Below are 20,736 nucleotides of genomic sequence, written 5' to 3'. Positions count from 1 at the left end.
AATTTTTTATTAATTTTAGTTGTTTTTTAATTTATAATTAATTTAGGTAGCTATAATTTAGGTGGTTATTTAAATATTTTTTATTATTTATATAATTATTTTAATTATAAAATTATTATAAATACATGTTTTATTAATTAATTTACTAATACATGTTTTAATAATTAATTTAGCTATATATTTAGATTTATATTAATATACTAAAAATAAAAATGAAAAACATTTTACATAATAAGAAAAATGAAAATTTTGAATTATTTTTATAAAAATAATATAAAATTTACCATGTATTCAATCATATTTTTTTAAATATAATTTTTTTTTTTTTTTTTTTTTTTTAACAAGTTCGGTTGCTATGTATTAATCTGAAAAAAGAAAAGGGCATATTTCCATACATGAGGTGCTTCTTGAGCGTTACAGATCCAAGGAGATACAAAATAGTTCCATTCCTGGGTCCTGATCCTATTGCTTCTAACTATTAGACATCTATTGCTACTATAGATTCGCACAAACTGGAGACACCAAAACTTACACCTGCAGCACATAGCTAATCAATTTCGATATGGCTAATCTTTCTTGCTGTTGAGTCCTCCGGGTTCTGATCAGCTTCGATTGGTTTTGCACTGGAGGAGGATGAAACAACCTTGTGTTTTTTCTCCATAATATCCCTTAAAATTGAGAGTGATTCCTCTGCATGTGCGCAGCGATTGCTAAGACCGCTAAACTGCTCGTGAAGGGAATGAACTCGATGAAGAAACAAGTTCATCTCTGCCCGGTATTTATTGTGGAGGATTTTGCACTGCTCATCAAATTTTGCCTCCAGATTCCGAATTTGATCAGCATGTCTGGCCTCCATGCTATGGACTTGGTCTTCCAGAATCCTTTGCTGCTCACGAACCTCTTCAAACTCTTCCTGCAGGTCGCGGCAATGGAAACATTGCTCCGGGCGCTCCATGGATTTCACTTTTCGAATGTAAATTCGCTGATGGGCTAGCTCTCTGTTCTTTACTGCTGTCGCCTCTCTGTTACAGAGACTTTGGAGCTTGTCTCTGGTGATGCCCTCTGAGTCCCCTGGAGGGAGATTATCGACACCGTTTGCTATTCGAATAGAGGAGACACTGAGGGGAAGAGCGTTAGCACAGATAGCTTCTCTAGAATGGTGAATACTGTGTCTCGGGCCAGGTATAAATAGCATTTCTACACCAATGGGGCGGGAACCATCCTGTGCGTTTCCATGGCTGATCCACGCAACCCAATGCGTATCTGAAGTGGAGCTGCTATTCTGATTGGCAGGACGATTGCTTCTTGCAGTTCGGCGGATTCCCATGCTTTGATCGGATTTCTCAATCCAATTTCTGAATGGATTTCCTTCCTTCATGCCTGCTCTGCTCTGTGCGAGTTGACTGTAATCGTGTGAAGGGTGAGGTCCGATGAGAAGGGAGGGCTGAATTGACTGCCCAGTCTGTCTCCTGACATAATTTCTTGCTTCCATACCCAGATTGTCTTCTGTTCTGTTGATATTCCTGCAAATGCGGATTCTGTTGATTGAAGTGCCGCATGCTTGAGCTGAGTGTGCGATCATGGTAATAAGTGGGTTGAAACTCTGCCATTACAGCTGAGGTGGCCTTTGGGTCGGTCACATGCCTTGTTGGCGTAACTGTCCGCCTTTTTGTTGAGACCCCGCAGAATGTGATAATAACAGACCTCCTCCATCGAGTCATGAAGAATCTGATTTCTATTGTTGATTTGCTGAAGAAGAGCGTTAGGCGAGGTCTGCCTAAGCACCATTAGTCGTATTATAATTGCAGAGTCGCCGAAGATGGTTGCTTTTTTAATGCCTAGCCTGATCAGTTGCGTGAGCCCTTGAAACAGGGCCAAACCTTCAGCCCTGTTGTTTGATAATTCACCTAACCCCCATTCAAATTGAAGGATCAACTCACCATTGCCATTACATATGAATCCTCCTGCCCCTGCTTTACCGGGATTAGACTTTGAGGCTCCATCAAAAAACATGTGAAACCTATTGCAGTTGCTCAACCATTGAGCAAATTCTTCCTCTGTGTATCTCAGTTTCCAATCATTACTTTTTCCATTCTGCTGTAAATTCTCATTTCTCGTTATCTGGCCACTGATAGCATTGTCATGCCCATAGCTAAGCAAATTTCTTTCTTCTATACTGAGATAGTGAGCCTCGATCTTGCCTTGAGTGCGGGTGATGATTGTTTCCACTGCTAAGCTCTTGGCTTTGTGACAAATAACCCTTAAGTTGTGATCCTTGTCTTGAAAAACTTTTTTATTTCTAGCCAACCATATGTTCCAAACCAAAGTTAAAGGAATTGTGTTCCATATCCTCTGAGTTAGATTGCTCTTCTTACCCTTCCAAGGGCAATTTTTCTTCCAACTAAGAGCAGTTTCAGCTATAGTTACCTTTGGTTCCCATGCCACCTCCCCTATTGAGGCCATGTTTTCCCAGCACTTTTTAGCTATTTGACAGTCAAGGAACAAATGTTGCATTGTTTCTTCAGCTTGACAACAGATTGGACACCAAGAGGGTCCCATTATACCCCTCTTTTTTAAGTTCTCTGAGGTTAGGATCTTACCTTTCAGAAGGAGCCAGAAGAAGAATTTTACTTTGGGAGGGGCTTCCGCTTTCCAAGCCAGTTTCCAATGAGCCCAAGTGGCCTGTGGAGAAACGCTTTCACATAATTGTTGATACCCTGCTTTGACTGTATAGAGAGTTCCTGTAGGATCCCAGCGATAGCCGTCTTTAATTCCTCTTTGGACCGGAGCTTTGCTGTGCAATAAATTCTTCAGGGCTAGAAAGCTTGTTTCGAGTTCCCTTGGGTAATCCGGAAAGGACCAGCCTGTCCAAGCTTGAGTATGATTTCCCCACTGCGTTATTTGAGCTAGATTCCATATTCCTCTGTTATTGAGCCAACTGATAGTTGGGATTGCCTCAATATTGGATCCTATAGAGCTCTGGCCTAATATTCTGTCATTAGAGATACTGACGCTGCTGCCTTCCCCGGGAATTTTTGAGATATGTTGGGCCATGAGGGGGATGATTTTCTTGCACAATTTCCAAATGTTAGTGTTGTCCCTGTTGGGAACATTAGTGTCTAACAGTTGATGCCTAGTACTATTTAGATATTTGGCTTCAAGGACTGTTTTCCACCAAGCTGAATCTCCTGTAATTAACCTCCAAACCAATTTTGCCCCAAGGGCTAAGTTTAGCAGATGAGGGGATCTTAATCCAAGTCCTCCTTTCTCAAGGGGCTGGAGCGATTCTACATGCGGAAAGAACTGGAAAGAATCACTGAAACTTGATGCCCAGGGATACGAGTTACCTCCAGCCATTGGTGAAACTGTTGATGCAATTTCCTTATGAAACACCACGCTCCAGCTGCGCATGCAAAAGGGAAAGAAGACAACTAATCTGAAGGCACTTCCAAGCTCTGCTATCTCAGCTAGACGATGTAAAACTGAAGGGGATTGAGATATGAGCTTGGGGACCAAACAGATGAATTTATAGCTAAGCTTCCATCAAGCTTCTGATAGCTATGTGTCAGATGTCCCACAGATCAAGGCAGAGAACTCCAAATGGGAGTAATGGACCACTTCAATTGCTGCCTAAAATTATGGAATTTAAACTGCAGTCTTTCCTTAACTTATGGAAACCAACTGCAGTAGTTTCCTTAAGTTAAGAAAATCAACATTGTTGAATTTTCCTTTTAATTTTGTCAAGAATTCCACTCCAAATGTCAATCTTCATAGGGCCAATACCAACTAGCATCCCAAGATAATTGAAATGGCTCCATTCCAGCTTGTGTGAGACTCCAAGAATCATTGCAATGTTGTGTATGATATGATGCGTTGCATTCCAACCATAGACACAACTTTTAACTTGATTAACCTTTCCTCCCGAATATTCCATAAATTGGTCGAGAATTTTTTTGAATCTCCTTGCAATGGTGATTGATGCACCACCCATCAAGAGGGTGTCATCTGCAAATTGTGAATGGTTGATGTTTTTTGTGCCCTGCTCAAATTGGATGCCCGTGATGAGGCCAACTCTTCGGTTGTAATCCAAGGCTTTGCTGAAGGATTCAGCCATAAGAATAAATAAATACGGGGACAGAGGGCAGCCTTGCCTAAGGCCTCGGGAAGATTGAAAGGCATCACAAGGTCTCCCGTTGACCAAGGGGGAGATCCAAGGATTGGAGATACAAGCCTTAATCATGCTTATAAATGAGGCATTGAATCCCATTTTGTGTAAAACTTCAAAAAGAAAGGAATGTCTGACCCTGTCAAATGCATTGGCAAGGTCAAGTTTTAGGACAAAGCCTTTTTCCCCTCAACTTTTGCTAGAGTGTATAGCTTCTTGTACAAGAAGAAAGGAGTCTGATATATGTCGATTAGGCAGAAATCCACCTTGATTTTCTGAGATTAAAGTGGATAGGTGAGGCTTGAGTCTAGTAGATAGGATTTTAGTAATAATTTTGTAAGCAGAATTGCATAGAGATATGGGCCGAAATCTAGAGAAGGTGGAAGGCCTGTTTTCTTTTGGGATAAGAGCAAGGTAGGTTGAGTTGGTTTCAAAATGAAAAGTAAAGTATCCTCTGCCACAAAATCTTATAGCTATTTTCCCTTGGGTCTTGTCTACCCAGTTACGCTCCACCTATCTTTGCACAGTTTTGGGTGAGGGCCATAACCCTGTGAATTGGCGGATTAATCCTTTCTCAGCAAGCGAGATGGCTGCCATGCGAGGAATAGCCGGAGGCAAATGTACTTCCTGTAGCACATCTAGTTTCTTTACGAACTTGGTTGCTGTAGGTCTTTGCCTTTGCTGAGGCAACGATTTCACCAGATTGGAAAAGGCCTGCTGCAAGTCCGGATCCCCTCCGGGAGGATCCGGAGGATCCATGGGACAGTTCTAATGGCAGAGACGCAGAGGCGCAGTCGCAGAGAGGAGCCAGGGGCCGAGAGCAGGCTCAGGCGCGCGCGCGCAGAGCTGCAGCTAGGTCAAGAAAATAACACATGCATTTTTGAGTGAATCCGTCAGAACGCTCTCAGGCCTTCACCGTGTGGAACTGGAAATGTCACAGACGGGACGGTCATCGGGAGAAGGATGGGAGTGGAAACCCCCAGCCATCACAGCATTCGCGCTCTGGCCCGAGAGCCATCGTTCATCTTCCGGATTTTTGTGCTTGTCTGAATAGGAATCTACGCAGACTTTGACGTACAACCTATAGAACAGATCCTGTTCAAGTAAGGTCGTTAATTTAAATCAAAATATTAAAAAAAAAATAATAATTTAAACTATGTGTTTAGTTACTTTTCAATATTTATCTAAAGATCCTATAACATCTAGCTCGTTTGAACGCATTGGCAAAATTTTATCATATATAATTTTTACCCAAAAAACCTCTTCTCAATCATATAACATATTATAAAGAAAATTAAATAAAATTATAACGAATCCTTTTCATTTAAGTAAATAAATTCTCATATTTCTATATTCTAAATTATCAAACTATAACCTATATCTATTTTATTTAAGTAAATAAATTCTGATATCTCTCTATTCTAAATTATAAAACTATAACCAACAATTCTCATATTTCTATATTCGAAATTTAAAAACTAATAACAATAATTTTTCATATATTTAAATTTATTAAGTAAACGTGTATGATTTTTTTCCCTCATACATAATGACATTCATGAATAAATCAATGTATGTAAACCAAAACTTAATAATTTCTAATTTGATAATCATAAAGTTTTATTATTTATAAAATTGTACTTGAATGTTTAATTTATAAATTAGATATCATTTTGGGATTCAGCTGCGTTAAGTAAGCTATTCACGTATGACTATTTCTATGAGAGGTAGTCGTAACTGACTAATTTCTCATGAGTTTTTAATAGTTCACTTAGCACTCATTGCATCAGATGATGCTCATAGGGGTGAAGAAGTGGGATTGAAACTAGTGAAATGAATCACATAGCGTCAATCATCACTTCTGGGGCTTGCACCTGGTAACCAGGACTTCCCAGGGGGTCACCCAACCCAGATCGCCTCTGGCTCAAGCGTGCTTAACTGTCGAGTATTACCCACAATCAAGCCCACTTAGCTTGCTACCCCATTTGCAAAATCTTAGCAAGTATTGTGCCTCATGAACCATTCAAGTAGAGATCCCTTCACTCTTTTTGAATTTAAGTATTAGCAGGTTTACGCAGTGCATTATATTAGATATCATTTTTGGAATCAACTGCGTTAAGTAAGTCATTCATGTATGACCATTTCCATGAGAGGTAGTCGTAACTGACTAATTTCTCATCATTTTTTAATAGTTCACTTAGCACTCATTGCATAGGGTGATGCTCACAGGGGTGAAGAAGTGGGATTGAAACTAGTGAAATGAATCACATAGCGTCAATCATCACTTCCAAGGCTTGCACCCAGTAACCAGGACTTCCTGGGAGGTCACCCATCCCATATCACCTCTAGCTCAAGCACGCTTAACTGTGGAATTTTCAGCATCAATCATCACTTTCAGGGCTTGCACTCGGTAACCAGGACTTCCCGGGAGGTCACCCATCCCAGATCGCCTCTAGCTCAAACGTGTTTAACTGTGGAGTTTTCCCCACAATCAAGCCCACTTAGCTTGCTACCCCATTTTCTAAACCTTAGCAAGTATTGTGCCTCATGAACCATTCAAGTAGAGAACCCTTCAGGTAGTCGTAATTGACTAATTTCTCATGATTTTTGAATAGTTCACTTAACACTCATTGCATCGGGTGATGCTCACAGGGGTGAATAAGTGGGATTGAAACTAGTGAAATGAATCACATAGTGTCAATCATCACTTTCGGGGCTTGCACCTAGTAACCAGGACTTCTCAGGAGGTCACCCATCCCAGATTGCCTCTGTCTCAAGCACGCTTAACTTAGGAGTTTTCCACACAATCAAGCCCACTTAGCTTGCTACCCCATTTTCAAAGCCTTAGCAAGTATTGTGCCTCATGAACTATTCAAGTATAGATCCCTTCACTCTTTTTGAATTTAAGTATTAGAGGGTTTATGCATTACATTATATTAGATATCATTTTGGGATTCAACTGCATTAAGTAAGTCATTCACGTATGACCATTTCCATGGGAGGTAGTCGTAACTGACTAATTTCTCATGATTTTTGAATAGTTCACTTACCACTCATTGCATCGGGTGATGTTCACAGTGGTGAAGAAGTGGGATTGAAACTAGTGAAATGAATCACATAGTGTCAATCATCACTTTCGGGGCTTGCGCCCAATAACCAGGACTTCTCAGGTGGTCACCCATCCCAGATCACCTCTAGCTCAAGCATGCTTCACTGTGGATTTTTCCCCATAATCAAGCCCAATTAGCTTGCTACCCCATTGGCAAAACCTTAGCAAGTATTATGCCTCATTAACCATTCAATTAGAGATCCCTTCACTCTTTTTGAATTTAAGTATTAGTGGTTTTATGTATTGCATTATATTAGATATCATTATGGGATTCAACTGCGTTAAGTAAGTCATTCACGTATGACCATTTCCATGAGAATTAGTTGTAACAGACTAATTTCTCATTATTTTTGAATAGTTCACTTAGCGCTCATTGCATCAGGATGGGTGACCTCCTGGGAAGTCCTAGTTATCGAGTTCAAGCCCCGGAAGTGATGATTGACACTATGTGATTCATTTCACTAGTTTCAATCCCACTTTTTAACCCCTATGAGCATCACCCGATGCACTGAGTGCTAAGTGAACTATTCAAAAATCATGAGAAATTAGTCAGTTATGACTACCTCTCATGGAAATGGTCATAGGTGAATGACTTACTTAACACAATTGAACCCCAAAATGATATCTAATATAATGCACTGCGTAAAGCCACTAATACTTAAATTCAAAAAGAGTGAAGGGATCTCCACTTGAATGGTTCATGACACACAATACTAGCTAAGGTTGTGCAAATGGGGTAGCAAGCTAAGTGGGCTTGATTGTTGGGAAAACTCCATAGTTAAACACACTTGAGCTAGAGGCGATCTGGGATGGGTGGCCTCTCGAGAAGTCCTGGTTACCTGGTGCAAGCCCTAGAAGTGATGATTGACACTATGTGATTCATTTCACTAGCTTCAATCTGACTCCTTCACCCCTATGAGCATCACGCGATGTAATGAGTGCTAAGTGAACTATTCAAAAATCATGAGAAGATGTAATGAGTACTAAGTGAACTGGCGCAACGCGGAAGTAGAACCAAAAAAAAAAACCCCACAACAACCCCGCAGATCCCCTTTAAACTATAACCCGACTGTTTTCCTTTTGCTTGAAATACATTGAAAAACAATGCAAAACATTGATATTTACCTTTTTATATTGGCACGCTTATCATACACCGAAAGTCAACGCACCGATGCTTTGGAACCGTCGATCTGGATCAGTGAGATTTGACGGTTGTCAGAGATTTCAGGTGGAACAATAGACCGGGGTTTAACTGCCCGATATATAGTTTTATTCCCCTCTGCCTTTGCTACATGGCAACATTTCAATGGAATCGGGTGCCGACCCTTCCAAACAACTTACCACCTTTGATGTGCCCGAAATACCATTCTTGTAGCGAGACTACATTGTGATCCAATGATTGCGATATATCATGATCTAACGACCATGATCTAATCAGTCAATTGCAAATCGTAATGCCACTATCTAAACTTCCCCCACTTCAAAGTTGTGATGCGATAACCCTTACGGACCCGACAGATTATCACCCCTTCTCGATACCATTTCGGATCCGATTGTATCGCAATGTAGGAATTCGGAAATTCAATAAGCCAGTTCCTCTCTGCTTAAGCGATTCGATTTGGGTTCCACAGACCCGATAACATTAAAAACATCCATCCATAATATTTGAAGTCTGGATTCCAAATTTGAATGTGTTTTGCATCGATTTTTAGTGTAGTTTGGGTTTTCCACTTGCGGGACCAAAACAATATAATAAACTCGCTGATTATTCTTTTAACTCAGTATTATCTATTGTAAAGCGGGAAAACAGAGCAAGCATCAATTTGAACCAAAAACAAAGAAAAAAAAGCACTTGAGGATTTCCATGAGCTATATATATAATCATGTGCACAACAACAATTTATTGTTGGGTGTGGAGCCTGATTATCTTCTATATTCAAAGGTATCACCACATAGGACCCCAGTTCGAAATCGTTGCCGCCCGTAAAATATTTGCTGCAGGGGGGGTCCAGGGGGGGCGGCTGCGACCTTTGGGAGCCCCCCCTGGCGGGGGGTTTCGGGGGCAGTGCCCCCGAAGCTAAAAACAGTTGTAAAATTGCCTTGTAAAAGTATAGTAATTTCTAGTCAATCTGGGTCGTTCATTAGGCGGGTGATCTGATGGTAGAACTTATGTTTAGTTTAGGGTTTTTTTGCCCTAGAAGGCAACCCCTCTCTTTGTATGAGGGTATTGTATTTGAGGCTGTGAGATAGATGTGTATTCGGTGAGTGAGAAACAGATAGGTGAGACTGTGAGAGAAAACAGAGGATATTACAGCGGATTTCCTGTAGGTTGTGTCTCTTCATTTTGCTGGATAATAGAAAGGAAGGACTGGCTGTTCGGGGTGGATGTAGCCCAAACTGGGTGAACCACGTATATCTGTGTCTCTCTTGTTTTTTGCGTTTTCTGTGTTTATATTTCTGCAATATTTTATATGTTCCATTGCTTCGTAATATATAATTTTCTAACATTTATTTCATAATAAAAGAGTTACAGAGTCTTGGCCTTGGGCCTGATTACACAAATAAAGACCTATGTCTCAAAATACAATCCACACACTATTTTTCTCTCGCTCTACTAAATCCACTCCTCAATCATCTCTTTTTTTTCATTACATTTTCCCTTCCTTTTATCAATCAAATATCACTCTAACTGTATCTAACAAATCAATCCCTATTTTTAATAAATCTAACAACAAATCTTCTAATTCTTAGCTCTATCTCACACCTATGCTAACAACTTATCTTTGAGCCTAAAATAAAACAACTTCTAGCTTATTACAATAATTAAATACAACTCATTTCTTGAGAGATCAAACCTTCTCAGTAAAACTACCTTTTTGACCCATCAGGTCAATGAATTTCAACTTGTTTAGCCACAACATGTGAACAAACTTTCACATTGTTGGCTAAGTCTGGATGCTCCTGCATCAGACTCTTGGGGAAGAAAAGAATCGTCCTTAAAACTTTCAGGACTTACTCCATACTTCTGTAATTTTGTTGTTGTCAACTAGCTAGCATCATCCACTGGTTGTCCTCTCCATTTGACTAGATATTGGAAATAGGTCTGTCCTTTTGTTCTTTTGGATACTCTTTTCTCCAAAACAACTTCCACTTATTTCTTAGTTGTCTTTGGCATATGTTCTTCCCAATTCACAGTTTTAACTTCATCTCCTATAGTTTCCTCCTGTAGCTCTGTCTCTACCTCTTTGTATGGATACAAATCTGCACCATTAAAAATGGGGGATCTTCCAATCCCTTCTGGCAACTCAATTTCATATGCATTGGCTGAAAATTTTCTTACAATTTTACAAGGTCCTATATTTTTCATTTTCAATTTATTGTAAGTTTTAGCAGGAAATCTTTCTTTTCTCAAATACACCATCACTAGGTCTCCCACTTGGAATTCTTTCTCTTCTTTTCAGATCTACCCTCTATTTGTATTTGTTGTTGCCTTCCTGTAATTTTCCTTTGACTTCTTCTTGTAGTCTTTGCATCTGTTCTGTAAACTCTTCAGCTTTTTCACTTCTGGTCTCCTGCTTCCCCAAATCCCTCGGCTCATACACACATCTTGGATTCATTCCAAAAACAATTTGAAATGGACTCATTCCAGTACTCCGGTTTGGAGTATCAATATAAGCAAACTCAGCTTGATCTAGTGCTAAATCCCACTACTTAGGATTTTGATACACTAAACTTCTCAATATATTTCCAAGCTCCTATTTACTACTTCGGTCTGTACATCTGTTTGAGTATGGTATGCTAAAATAAAACTGAGGTTAGCTCCCAGTTTCTTCCAAAGAGTTCTCCAGAAATGTCCTACAAACTTTGTATCTCTATCAGACATAATACTTACAGGAAATCCATGTAATCTTACAATTTCTAAAAAGAATAAATTAGCTATGTGTGTTGCATCACTAGTTTTCCTACATGTAATGAAATGTGCCATTTTGGAAAATCTATCTACTACAACATAAATGGAATCATTCCCTCTCTAGGTTTTTGGTAATCCCAGAACAAAATCCATGCTAACTACATCGCACAATCAGTCTGGTATTGGTAATGGCTGATACAATCTTGCATTATGATTCCTTCCTTTAGCATGCTGACATATCCTACATTTCTCAACAAACTTCTTAACATTAGGCTACATTTTTTGCCAATAATAAAAAGCATTCACCTGAGCAAAAGTTTTGTCTTGTCCAAGGTGACCAGATAATCCTCCATTGTGTTTCTCCTTTATTATGTTTTCCCTCATGGAAGATTTGGGAATACGCAACTTGTTTCTTTTAAACAATAGGCCTCCTTGAATGATATAGTCCAACCACTAACTTTTGTTATGACTCATTGGATTCTGAACTGTTGTATAGATATCTTTGAAATTTACATCATCCTTGTGCATTTCAATCATTTCCTCAAATCCTACAACACCCACTTTGAATTCTTGCATAATAAAACTTACCCTACTCAATGCACATGATACTTTATTTGACTTACCACTCTTGTGCTTTATTACAAAAGTGAAGCTTTACAGAAATTCTACCCACTTGGCATGTTTCTGATTCAGCTTCGGCTGGTTATTGATGAACTGTAAGGCATGATTGTCTGAATATAATATGAATTATTTTGGCAACAAATAACGTCTCCGTTTTTTCAAGGATTGCACAATAGCATAAAAATCTTTATCATAAGAAGAATATTTCTTCTTTGCATCATTCAATTTCTCACTGAAGTATGGTATCGATCTTTTCTCTTGACTCAGAACTGCACCAACTGCAACTCCACTAGCATCTGTTTCTACTTGAAAGACTTTCTCAAAATCACGCAAAGCTAAAATTGGCTCCTTTGTGATTTTCTTCTTGAGAAAATTAAAATTTCTGTCTGTTGATTCTGTCCACCTGAATGGTTGATTGGTATCCTTGATTGTTTCAAGAATGGGTGCACAAATTTGACTAAAGCTTTTGATAAACTTTCGATAAAAACTTGCAAGACCATGAAAGCTTCTTAACTCAAATATGCTTCTGGGACTAGGCCAGTTCCAAATTGCTTGGACTTTCTCTAGAACCATCTTCAATCCTTCTTTAGAAACTACAAATCCCAAGTAAACCAGTTCTTCCTTCATGAAACTACATTTCTTCAAGTTTATCAGTAGTTTCTCTTTCTGTAGAGTTCTTAGAACCAACTTAAGATGCTCTAAATGTTATTCTTTACTTTTACTAAAAACTAGAATATCATCAAGATAAACAATAACAAACTTTCCTGCATACTCCTTCAAGACTTAATTCATTAATCTCATGAATGTCCTAGGTGCATTAGTGAGTTCAAAAGGCATCACTAACCACTCATACAACCCACTATGTGCTTTAAATGCAGTCTTCCATTCATCGCCTTCTCAAATTATTATTTGATGATATCCACTCTTCAAATCTATTTTAGTAAAGTATTTTGATCCAATCAAACAATCCATTAAATCATCCATGCGTGGCAAAGGAAACCTGTACCTGGTTGTGATCTTGTTGATAGCTCTGGAATCTATGCACATGCGCCATTCTCCTCCTTTCTTTGGATTGAGTATTGTTGGTATAGCACATGGACTAAGACTTTCTCTGATTAGCCCCTTACCCATCATCTCCTGTGCTTGTCTTCCAACCTCTGCATTCTCTTGAGGAGTTAATCTGTATACTGCTTTATTTGGCAAACTTGCTCCTCGTATTAGGTCAATATGATGACTAATACTCCTGATCTATGGCAATGCATTCGGAAACTCATCCACAATAATATCAGCAAAATCGTCTAACAAAGTTTTAACTTCTTCTGGAAAACATCCAAGTTTGTGGAATTAAAAATTACCTTTGGTCTTCCCGCAATAGAAAAATGCCACTCCTCATTCTTCACTACTTCCTACAACAACTCTTTTCTACTTATCAGCATAATAATACTTCCATGTGTTCCTTTGTCAACATCGTCCTTCAATGGCAGCAATGTGTGTTTAGTTCCATCCTTCTCTAGAGTATAAGTGTTTCTCCTTCCATCATGAATAACTTTTCAATCAAATTGCCATGGTCTTCCCAGTAATACATGGCATACATCCATGGGCATAATATCACATCTTCATACGCACCAATTTGTATCTCCACCTTGCATTGTTCAGTCACAATAATCTGATGTCCCTTCTATAACCATGATATTTGTAAGGAGTAGGGTGCATGGTCTTTGCTAGTCCGAGCTTGTCCACCATCTCTGTAGAAACAAGATTGTCAATGATTCCACTGTCAATTATTACTTTGCAACACTTACCTTTTGATTTACAGGTAGTTCTAAACAAATTCTTTCTCTGTGTTGGTTCTCCAATCTCCGACTCTGCCCTAAGAAAAGTGCTTCTCAATAACAGAAGTTCACCTACTTCAGGGGGTTCTTCCTTTTCCAGAAGTAGAGGTGGTTCTGGCTTTGCCTTAGCCACATTCGAATTCCTCTGACTTACTAGTTTATTACGAGGACAATCCCATGACATATGTCCCCATTCTCCACATGTATAACACTGAACATCTCTTCCTCGCCCTCTTCCTCTGGGCACAAATCTTCCTCTATTAACTTCTCCCCTCTGTGATGGTCTACTACTTGAGCTTCTTGCTTCATGCTGATGTTGTTGTGCCCTTGGTCTAGTAGTTCCTCTACCTCTTACTATGCTTTTTCCTCTATTCCTTTAACATTGTTTTCTCAATATCTTTTCTTCTGCCTTCAAACTTGCTTAATAGGCATCCTCAATAGTCTTCATACTTAACAAGCTAATTTCATCTTGTATATCATACCTTAAGCCATTGATATATCTAGCTACCTTTTCCACATCATCCTCTACATGCCCTGCTCTAATACTCAATCTATAAAATTATTTTGTATATTAATTAACAGACATTCCTTTTTTCCTTAAATTGTGCAATTGTTTAAAAAGATTTAACTGATAGTCTTTAGGAAAAAACCTGGCTTTCATTTTACTTATCATTTTGTCCCATTACTTGATCCTGGACTTCCCTTTCCTCGTTCTTGTTGTCCGTACCTTGTCCCACCAGATAGCTGCATGACCCCTCAATTTAGTAATTGAAAACTTCACCATCTTATTCTCCTCAACCTCTTCATAGTCAAAGTACTGGTCTAAAGATCTGATCTAATCCATTTGCTCTTCTGCGTTCTAACTCCCTTCATACATAAGGATTTCCACCTTAGGTTTTCCTCCTACTTTCACCAACATCTTGATGGCTTTGGCAGTTTCATTATCTTCGTCTACTTCCTCCAAAGGAGATTCTTCTGAAGAACTTTCATCTCTTTCATCAGGCGCTCTTCTCTGAGCAGTCTCAATTGTCTCCATTCTCGTATGCAGACTCCGAACCTCTTCTAGTAGAATTTCATTTGCTTCAGGTCTTCCTCGACCAATGCCAGCTCCTCTCCTTAGCAGCCTCTCCGCTGCAAACAATCCTTTCTTCTGCTCTGATACCACAAATGGCACAGCGGAAGCAGAACAAAAAAAACCCCAAAACAACCCCACGGATCCCCTTTAAACTATAACCCGACTATTTTCCTTTTGCCCAAAATACATTGAAAAACAATGCAAAACATTGATATTTACCTTTTTATATTGGCAAGCTTCTCCTATGCTGAAAGTCAACGCACCGATGCTTTGGAACCATTGATCTGGATCAGTGAGATCTTAGATTTCGGGTGGAACAATAGACTGGGGTTTAACTGCCTGATATAGGGTTTTATTACTTTTCGCCTTTGCTACATGGCAACGTTTCAATGGAATCGGGTGTCAACCCTTCCAAACAACTTACCACCTTTGATGTGCCTGAAATATGACTCCTGTAGTGAAACTACTTTGCGATCCAACGGTTGCGCTATATCTGACGGCCATGATCTAATCGGCTGATTGCAAATCGTAATGCCACTATCTAAAATTCCCCCACTCTAAAGCTGCGATGCGATAACCCTTGCGGACCCGATAGATTATCACCCCTTCTCTATAACATTTCGGATCCGGTTGTATCGCAATGTCGGAATTCGATGATTCAATAAGCTGGTTCCTCTCCACTGAAGCGATGCGATTTGGGTTCCACGGACCTGATAACATTAAAAACCTTCGTCCATAATATTTGAAGTCCGGATTCCAAATCCGAATGTGTTTTGCATCGATTTTTAGTGTAATTTGGGTTTTCTGCTTGCGGGACCAAAACAATATAATAAACTCGCCGATTATTCTTTTAACTCAATATTATCTATTGTAAAGCGGGAAAACAAAGCAAGCATCAATCTGAACTGAATACAAAGAAAACAAAGCACTAGAGGATTTCCACGGGCTATATATATAATCATGTGCACAACGACAATTTATTTCATAATAAAATATTTACAGAGTCTCCGCCTTGGGCCTAATTACACAAATAAAGAACTTTGTCTCAAAATACAATCCACACATTATTTTTCTCTCACTCTACTAAATCCACTCCTCAATCCTCTCTTTTTTTCGTTACATTTTCCCTTCTTTTTATCAATTGAATATCACTCTAATTGTGTCTAACAAATCAATCCCTATTTTTAATAAATCTAAGAGTAAATTTTCTAATTCCTAGCTTTATCTCACGCTTATGCTAACAACTCATCTTTGAGCCTAAAATAAGACAATTTCTAAATTATTACAATAATGAAATACAAGTCATTTCTTGAGAGATCAAACCCTCTCAGTAAAACTGCCTTTTTGACCCATCAGGTGTATGAGTTTCAACTTGTTTAACCACAACATGTGAACAAACTTTCACATTGTTGGCTAAGTCTGGATGCTCTCGCATCATGAACTATTCAAAATCATGAGAAATTAGTCAGTGATGACTACCTCTCATGGAAATAGTCATACGTGAATGACTTACTTAATGCAGCTGAATCCCAAAATAATATCTAATATAATGCACTGCATAAACCTGTTAATACTTAAATTTATAAATTATTAAATATATTTTTTGGTAAACAAGTTTCCTGAAAAAAAAATAAAAAAATAAAGCAATAAAGTTTACCAGTGAAATGGTTTCATAATATGAAAGAAAAGATTTTTTTATATGTGAAATAATCCAATAACGTAAGATTTAATTGGTTGGGTGGTCTCGAGCACATGACATTCAAATTGGTATCGTTAATCATCACCATCTCAATTCTTAAGCTTGTTTCACTGTCAATACCATGAGACTCTATTTCTGTGAAGGTTTAATTACAATACATGTATAATATACTTAACTTTAAGGGCAACTTTATAATTCATCTCTTGATTTAACATTTTTGAGAAAGGTGTCAATTCCAAATTTGAGCAGGAAAATGGTTAGTGAATCCACAAGTTGGACTTAGAAACAGAATAAGCAATTTGAAGATGCTTTGGCTGTATACCACAAAAACGCTCCAGACCACTCGGACAAGATAGCATCAATGGTGGACAACAAATCCCCTGAAAAGGTAAGCACTCCAGACCACTCGGACAAGATAGCCTCAATGGTGGACAACAAATCCCCTGAAAAGGTAAAGGCACATTACAATATTCTCATTGAATTGATGCAGGCCTACTGTCTATTCCCAATTACAAGTCACGGGGAGCGAGTAGGAAAAGGGAAAGGAAAAGCGCAAAGATGCAAGATCTTCACATCACATTCGATCACATGGAAGAAGCTGCGGCAATCATAATCAAGAAACGGTCAGAGATTCAAAGCCAAGTAGCTCTTTCACGGTGGCTTTTCACTTCAATTTCTTAAGGATCCTAATGAATAGAAGGAAAAGGCGCAGCCATCGATTGCTCTCAAACAAAGCGTATTTTGAGGAATATCAAATCGGGGCCATTGGTTAAAAAATGAACGTGGGTTGATCCAATGAAGATGACATAAAGAGCCTTCTGCTAATTAGTAACACATGTACATATTTAAGAACCCATATTCTCTCACAAAATATATATGGTATCTCATATGAACACTCATATATATGAGAGAAATATTAAATAAAATGCTATATTTTTAGAATTTAATTTTGCATTTTCAATATTTAATTTCACAATTATGAATAGTTGCATGTTGAAAACTTCTATTTAACTTAGACTATAATAAACAGTAACTTATGAAATGAACGAAAATTACATAAGGTCACCCAAAATACATAATGTATTTGAAAATATCGCCTGAGTTTGTCACCTCTCTACGCAGAAATGGAGCAATCAATCTTACAGAATAAGACTAATTAGCAAGATTAATAAGTTTCAAGGAAATTGAAAATGCCATACACAATATCCAGCTTTGCTGCAACAAAATTGTCGGAAAATAATGCCGTACACAATCTGGAATATCGATGCCACAAAATTGGCCCATAAAGATACTGTATAACTCCACATATTTAAACCTTATCATGTCGATGTTGCACATTACAATTCTTATCATGTCGGTGTTGCACATTACAATTAAGAAAGAATTGGTTTCTGTACACTGTCGCCTTGCCAACGCAGTTGGGATCGGAGTTTTCCAATCTCAATACTATTGTATGCATCAGCAAGGACATAACATGAATGTGATAAGCAGATAGGATGGTTAAAATCAGATGAGCGGTGGGCCCATGTCACCCATCGCCGGAGGAGAACGAACACAAGCTCTGAACGAATTTTCATAAAAACTTATTTGATCGTTCCTTCTTGAAACCTTTGTACTGTCTGCATGAGCCACGGATAGTGCAACAGATTGTTTGAATGTTATGCTAACGGGTTACTTCAACTCACGTGAGTCACTCTTCTCTTCATTCTGTTTTGTTTTTTAAATTACGATTTATACATAGATGAGATACCATTATTAGCATTGTACAAAACTGATACCTCCATGGGGTCACTTGTCTTTCAGTTCATAATGTTGTGTTAATTGAAATTTAATTTAACAAATTAGTATAGTCATGATGTTAGGACGTTAATTGAAATTATAAATCAATATAGATTTATCTTGAATAAGGATTTAATATGAGTTAAGAGGGATCCAATTTCTTTACTTGCAAATTTTTTTTATGAGCATACATTATTTAAATGTTTTGTGTAGTATTTTTTTTTGGGGCAAACATGAGAAAAATTGAGGACACCCATACATAATTTTTAATAGAAATTATATTCTAATATATTAGAAATTATCATGAATATGTAGAATTGTTGGTTAAATTTGATGAGTAATTATCTATATTTCAAAATATACATGACATCATTGACCTCTAGTCAATTTCCAAAATCTTCAATATGTGAACTAAACATCTTTAATAGTATGAAACTATATATATTGACATGAGAGAAATATCTATATTTATATATATGTGAGAGAGATGTCTATTATAGATATATTTATAACTCTAACATTTTAGATATAAATAATTCCAAATCAGACTTTAGAAAACAAAAGAACTTATCCATAGGATGAAACTTCAAAATAAGCGTAGATTGCTTGATCCTTATAAACTCTAAGATAAAGACAAGCATGGCCCAGAGTTTGAGAGTGACTATGTACACAATGAGTCATCTAGTATACTAGAAAAGGCCCGCGTCCATCCTAACTCACATCATGCAATCCCACACCATGCACCCCAGCGAGTTTGAGACTCATATAGCACACTAACCGTTTTATATATTGTAGAAAACACTAACCTATAGCGATAGAACAATTAAATTGAAGGGTTCTTATTTTTTTCAATAAGAGTAATAGAAGTGACATAGAAATTAACATTAAATTTTCGTATTTTTTTGTAGTTTCTTTAGTGTTAGTATGTTGGTGATAGATCCCAATTTTTATAAAATATTTCTATTTTGTAGTTGAAAATGGAAATCTAATGGTTAGTTACTATGACTCCTATGTATTTTATATATTCATAGATGGTTAGTGCAAGAGCTCTATCTTTCAGATTCAACAAATCATGAATTTCTTCAAAACATATTCCTTTTGTATAATTATTGTTCTCATTTTATATTATTATTATTTGAACTATTAGAATCATCCCAAATTAGAGAGTAAAAGTGGCTTCAAACTTGTTCTCTTAGATATAAGGTTCTCTTTCAATTCAACTCATCATGTTGAAACTTGAGATAAATTGCTCACCTTCAAAATATCTTACATTCTATGAATTTAAGTAAACTACATGGAAACAACTTAAAAACAATTAAATGTGACTTATGAAAGCTTCAATATATTTATTCTTTCCAAAGTAATATAAAACATGTACATTTATGATTTTATGTTTTTTTTTTTTTTACTTTGTACTAACACAACTATGTAAATTAAATGATGAAATGGTCAATAAAAACCATTAGATATTAATCCCTGAGAATCATGAAAACAATTCCTTCATGAAACATCTTATATTCTTAAAATTTAAAGAAAAGATACATAAATAAATGAATTGTAATTGTATTATCATTATTCATTATTAAAAGAATTAATTTATAGGTTAAACATGTATACATTTAAAAAGACCTACGACAACACTCTTACCCATGGAGAATAGGTTTTCTTATTTTTAATTCAATTATTAATATTTACTAGGTGAATGGTAGAAATTTAACCCCTATAAATTATTTTAGAATATTCATATTACTATTCACAAATCAAAGGTTGAAATTTATTTTCATAGTTATCCCCTTTTAAACATTGCTCCTAAAGGCACTTTCCAACACATTATGAAAGAGATGTTGTGTAAACATTTTTCTTAGTCAAATTACATAAAATTTTAAAAATAAAATACAATAAAATAAATAATTATAATTAATATTTAAACCATCTTAGATTCATCTTAACTCCAGATCTACCAAGCTTTGAGAATGATCAAATCTCTTAAAGTGAAAACCTCTTTTACAGGGATCAATGAAAAAATATTTGATCCCTTTGGGTACTTGGTAAATCCAGAGTTAATAAGGATCTAGTTGATTTTAATAAAAAATCACTAATAACTTTTAAAATTAAATTTTCAAACTTGTAAAAATCTTTCAATTTTGAATTGTTAATCTATTTTAATATTAAACAAGTAAATTTGTATCTTGAAAAGTGTCATATTATATATTATTAATATTTATTAAGTGAATGGTAGAGATTCTCAAATCAAAGGTTAAATTTATTTTCATAGTTATCCCATTTTTATTATTTTAATTGAACTGATTAATTAAAAAAAGTTGTGATATGAAATGAGTTATGGATTTTTGGACATGTGCTATTGATAATACATGATATTATCCATATTATTATAACAAAATCTACCTAGAAATTAAAAATCTCTATTAATATCAAAAAATTGGAATCAAAGAAATAATTAAAAATAATACAAAATTTATATTTACATTGATAGGCGGTCCTTTCGAATTTGTTCTCCTCTCATTTTCGTCTACCCATTTACTCTC

At 36.9% G+C, this 20,736-nt stretch overlaps 1 non-coding gene across 1 annotated transcript; it reads right to left on the bottom strand.

The window, feature by feature from the left end:
- Positions 1 to 5,052: 5,052 nt before the first annotated feature.
- On the bottom strand, positions 5,053 to 5,278 carry LOC149240190 (small nucleolar RNA U3). The gene has a single exon (XR_016246877.1). It is a non-coding gene; the product is annotated as a small nucleolar RNA U3 (small nucleolar RNA).
- Positions 5,279 to 20,736: the final 15,458 nt, after the last annotated feature.

Source organism: Pinus tabuliformis, chromosome 8 (assembly GCF_031772625.1).
Source record: "Pinus tabuliformis cultivar Carrire ecotype Pingquan chromosome 8, CPIR1, whole genome shotgun sequence".
Taxonomy (NCBI): Eukaryota; Viridiplantae; Streptophyta; class Pinopsida; order Pinales; family Pinaceae; genus Pinus; species Pinus tabuliformis.
Note: the sequence above shows the minus strand (reverse complement) of the source record. Positions and strands in the feature narration are given on the sequence as shown.